A 5,569-nucleotide genomic window follows, 5' to 3' on the forward strand; every position below is an offset into this window, starting at 1 on the left:
AGGCTGCGGACCCCCATTTAAATGTCATTTCCACCTCTGAGACCTCGATTTATATTGTAAAGTCAATGTTAATTTAACTCTGAGAGTGTACAAATGAGTGTACAAATGGGTTCCATGCGTAATATTGCGTACACTCTCTTGAGTTACAGACCCATGAGGGTCCATTTGGTTCCTAACTATCATTTTGCTGGGGGACCCCCTGGAGCTCCATCAAGGACCCCTGGGGGTCCCCGGACCCCACTTTGGGAACCACTTTCTTTAGCTATTGAAAAATAGCAGATCTACAAGAGAAGATCTGTAGATCTGCTATTTTTTTGAGAAAATGTGGAGCAAATCTTTGAATATTATATTCTTTCAGAGCGAACGTTTTTTTAAGTCAAATCTGGAAGTTGGAACAACATATTTTCAGATGGGGGGTCGGTGACCAATTACATATAATTCTGGGGGTCCTTGACGTGAAAATGGTTGAGCACCTCTTGACATATAAACAGAGGGTTTTTTTAGAAAACTTTCATGATTTAGTAGAATCTGGTCTAAATGGGTTGAAAACACGACAGTTGACCTAAATCAGTGGTTCTCAACCTTTTCACACCAAATACCATCCTAATTCCTCAGCTATTACATGCAGAGTTAACAGAGGATGGACATTTTATTCATTCTTTGAATTTGTTTTTGTTCCATTCCTAAGCCAGTCATGCTGCTGCTCTGACGAAACTCAGTTTAATCGGCACGACTGATGCTATTTCTAATGTGATTAATCCGTTCTCAAATCTTCTATTAATAACGGCTATAGGTGTGCTGTCGTGCTCATTTCAGCACGGCTGGAGAGCCTATTTCAACCAATTGCTTTCTGCGGGAACGCCTGAGTGGCAAAACAAGTACTTTCTAGCCTTGACAGCCCATGCATCCAAACAGAAAAATCCTGTCCTTGATTGCATTAAACTCACTTTGCCACTCACGGTGCGACTCGATTTTCCACTCACTTTATGCATCTGTTACCCCAAATAATTCCCCCGGCCCCGCGATCATAATGTTAGGGCAAACACCCAAAGGACAGGAATAGTTAGTTTGGTATATGATCCATCTTCTGTTCCGACTAAACTAGTATAGTTCTACTCGGTTCAGCATTTAAATGGGGATTGGGCGAACCAAAACAAAGCGGCGACGAACACTTTAACTTTGTGCGTTTATTTGTTTCCAATATCCGTGGCCTAGACTGGATCAAACGGATACCAGGCTTACTGCACACAGCATACAAATAGAAAATACACCGGGGCGGTGAAGTGATTCGTTCTATTTGTTGATACCACGTCTGTGTTTGGAGAAGATTTTATGTATTAAAGGAGAATTCCATACTAAAAGGCTTCCTTACCTGTCTTTGTAGTCGTTACGTCCCCACCAAAGAGGTCCAGGTGCTATTTTGTGCAAAAGCTCCTTATTGGCTATTTCCCCTACCATAAGCCTTCAGTGAATTGCATTGAATTGAATGGGGCGTGCTAATTCGCTTATTTCCATCGCTCATAAACACATTTTTTTTGTATATATCGTCTCTTCATAATGTAAATAATATCCCAAGCGGCACACTTTACTACTTATTTCGATGGAAATTAGCACAACACCCCATAGCCCCATTCAATTCAATTCAATGCAATTCACTGAGGGCTTATGGTAGGGGAAATAGCCAATAAGGAGCTTTTGCACAAAATAGAACCTGGACCTCTTTGGTGGGGACTTAACGACTACAAAGAAAGGTAAGAACGCCTTCTAGCATGGAATTCTCCTTTAAAGTGGTGTTGGAAACATTGCATAAGCCCGGGAAGGGAAATGACTAAAGCCTGTCACGCTCCATCAGAAACATGGGGTGAGATTGAAGAAACTGAGAAGTGACAACGCACGCCGGTCTGGCCCGGGAGGCCCGGTCACGCACGTCAAGTTCACTTTATTTATTTCACACATCTACTGCCAGTATAGGCCTGTAACGATAGAGTAGCTGTATCGAAATATCGATTTTAAATTCAAAAGTATACCGATAATTCGATATGCCCGGGCACCTAGGTTGTTGGAATGCATTGCCGACACAGCCAAGGCTAGCACCTTCCGTGACTGTATTTAAATCTCATTTGAAGACATACCAGTCTACATCAAATGTTTTTTTCTATAATTAATTATTTACTTTACATTGTACATGTTTAAATATTGATACTGTATTTCCTGTATTTGGACTGTATTTGCTTTTTGTTTTTTGACTTGTGTTCATTGCTGTTTTTTTTTTTACCCTGCTCTGTGTAGCACTTTGGAACATTGTTTTAAAAGGTGCTATATAAATAATTCATTATCATTATCATTAAACGGCATCATATCGTTTGACTTTGTATAGCATCGTTTCGAAATGGAAATAATCGACTTTTCTCAATACTAAGTACTTCTACTAAGCATTGTATTTAGCCATTTTAAGAAGAAAAAAATTAAAAGACGGGTTTAATTACTTTTCCATTCCATATATAGCTACACTTGTGCTATCGATAAATGTGTGCGTTCTCTGTGTTCACGAGCTGTAGTCCATAAAAGTGAAGAGCTAGCAACTGATTTATCACATTTCATTTAAACCATTTTGACCTGAGATCAGATTCTAAAAATGTCTTCTACATCCTGACAGTTTTCTGAAAAAGCTATGTTTCTGTCAGTCGATTTTTCAAAAATAGCTAAAGCATAACATAATGCTAACACCAAAAGGGGCTCCCGCACAGAATGGGTTAAATATGCGATATGTGATTAATTTAGATGGTCTGTCTACTCTACCTTTCCAGATGTGACTCGGAGGACCTTGGAATCAACCAATCAGGGCCCACTTACCATCGGTGACCTCGAGCTTGGCCCAATCAGGAGAGCTGTGTTGACCTCTGACCCACACACTGACCAATCACTTTCACCTTCTCTCATAGAGGACACGCCCAGGGAAGCACAGGTGAGACCACACACGTGCGCACACACACGTACACACACACACACACACACACACACACACACAATCTATTTTCCACGCCCAGTTGCGTTTGTTATTTCGTTTCCATGTGACGTCATGCATATTGTCATTGTGAAATCACAATCATCATTGTGTGTGTGTGTGTGTGTGTGTGTGTGTGTGTGTGTGTGCGTGCGTGTGCACGTGTGTGTGTGTGTGTGTGTGTGTGTGTGTGTGTGTGTGTGTGTGTGTGTCAGATGTGCAGGCCAGGCGATTTGTAACATACATTTGAACTGACACTACTGTAGCTAAATTTGGGTGTTACTCATCTTTCCTCTCCCAACAGGCAATCAGACCAGCTGCTATCATGGTCAGACAGTATGAGGAGAGACACACTCCAGGTACTAGGAACACAACACACACACACACACAGCGAAGTTGTTCTAATACCTATCGTGCCTTCAGGCGCACGTCAGAAGCGTTTAACTTGACATTCAAGTGCTCTGCTGACCTCAGTAACCTGATCTGACCTGAACATGGACTCACGCTAACTCTTAGCAACCCGAACTGACCTCAACATGGACTCATGTTAACACTTAGCAACCCGAACTGACCTCAACATGGACTCACGCTAACACTTAGCAACCCGAACTGACCTCAACGTGGACTCATGCTAACACTTAGCAACCCGAACTGACCTCAACATGGACTCACGCTAACACTTAGCAACCCGAACTGACCTCAACATGGACACACGCTAACACTTAGCAACCCGAACTGACCTCAACATGGACTCACGCTAACACTTAGCAACCCGAACTGACCTCAACATGGACTCACGCTAACACATAGCAACCCGAACTGACCTCAACATGGACTCACGCTAACACTTAGCAACCCGAACTGACCTCAACATGGACTCACGCTAACACTTAGCAACCCGAACTGACCTCAACATGGACTCACGCTAACACTTAGCAACCCGAACTGACCTCAACATGGACTCACGCTAACACTTAGCAACCCGAACTGACCTCAACATGGACTCACGCTAACACTTAGCAACCCGAACTGACCTCAACATGGACTCACGCTAACACTTAGCAACCCGAACTGACCTCAACATGGACTCACGCTAACACTTAGCAACCCGAACTGACCTCAACATGGACTCACGCTAACACTTAGCAACCCGAACTGACCTCAACATGGACTCACGCTAACACTTAGCAACCCGAACTGACCTCAACATGGACTCACGCTAACACTTAGCAACCCGAACTGACCTCAACATGGACTCACGCTAACACTTAGCAACCCGAACTGACCTCAACATGGACTCACGCTAACACTTAGCAACCCAAACTGACCTCAACATGGACTCACGCTAACACTTAGCAACCCGAACTGACCTCAACATGGACTCACGCTAACACTTAGCAACCTGAACTGACCTCAACATGAACTCATGCTAACACTTAACAACCTGAACTGACCTCAACATGGACTCATGCTAACACGCATCCCTCCAGGCTATGGGGACGTAGGTCCGTCTCATGCACGACCACATGCACAGTGGTTTGTTTACAAGTGACAGAGAGACCTGCAGCAAAGCCAGGGGGTTATACATATTTCAGGGCGATGATTAAGGTCAAAACGAGTAACACACTGTCTGGATGTCATCTTGAATGAGATTAAAAACGGAGGATTTCTGTAATCAGTAGCAGCTGTGTTTGGACGGATGCGCAGGAATGGGTCTCAAACAGGTTCATTTGTGTTGGCTTTTATTGACGTGCGACTCTACACGTCAACACGCGGCACGTTTTCGTTTTAAGGAAGTAATTACGTTTTTATTTGTATATGGACTTTTGATATAAAAACACACACAAATGAGAATCCTCCCATTTCTTTGCCCATAACCAGTCACTTGCATTCAAAACTGTGTGCATGTCACGGAATGTATGCAAGCAAGAGAGTCGGTGTGTGTGTGTGTGAGGTGAAAAGGTAGAAGTAACATCATGCACAGGTGTGAGCAGGGGTGAGCTGATTGTAGGGCTGACCGGGGCGCTGCCCTGGAGGTTTGATGATACACGCGAGCCCACTCAGCCAGGGGGCTGAGTATTGGTCTGTGTACTACGGACCAATACTGTATGTCCATACACGGATAAATGTGTCTGTGGCAAAGACTTGGTCATGTCCGTGGCATGGTTTCTGTTTTACACACCATTATGATGTTCTTATTTTGATCACGAGGCCCAATTAGTGTATGTCAATCTCCTCGTTTTCTTCAGAATAATATATGTATGGCGGTTATTTGTTATGACACTATGGCACATTAGGAGTCCAACTATAGTGCTAGTGGTTCTCAAAAGTTGAACGTTGAACACTCCGAGAGATACAGACCTGTTATTCAGGGCTATCTATTTATGTGTTTCTGGTACTGGTATTGTCCACTCATTTTGTATGTCCGTGGCAAAAGGTTGACAAAAATGTCCACCACAACAAGCCAACATGGCGACGACCTCTGCACCCATGCAGCCGTTCACAGTTTTCGCACCTCGCTGACAAAGCCTGCCGATTGAGGCCGAGTGTCACAGCTCACAGGCG

The 5,569-nt window shown here is 43.7% G+C and overlaps 1 long non-coding RNA gene across 1 annotated transcript in view; it reads left to right on the forward strand.

Annotated features, from left to right (window-relative positions):
• Positions 1-3,363, forward strand: part of LOC308329309 — a 5,185-nt gene extending 1,822 nt beyond the window's left edge. Inside the window, exons 2-3 of the long non-coding RNA XR_013965375.1 lie at positions 2,808-2,965; positions 3,309-3,363. This is a non-coding gene — a long non-coding RNA (uncharacterized lncRNA). The remainder of the gene's footprint in view (positions 1-2,807; positions 2,966-3,308) is intronic.
• Positions 3,364-5,569: the final 2,206 nt, after the last annotated feature.

This window comes from Protomyctophum bolini (genome assembly GCF_963924005.1).
Source record: "Protomyctophum bolini genome assembly, chromosome: 15".
In the NCBI taxonomy this organism is placed as follows: Eukaryota; Metazoa; Chordata; class Actinopteri; order Myctophiformes; family Myctophidae; genus Protomyctophum; species Protomyctophum bolini.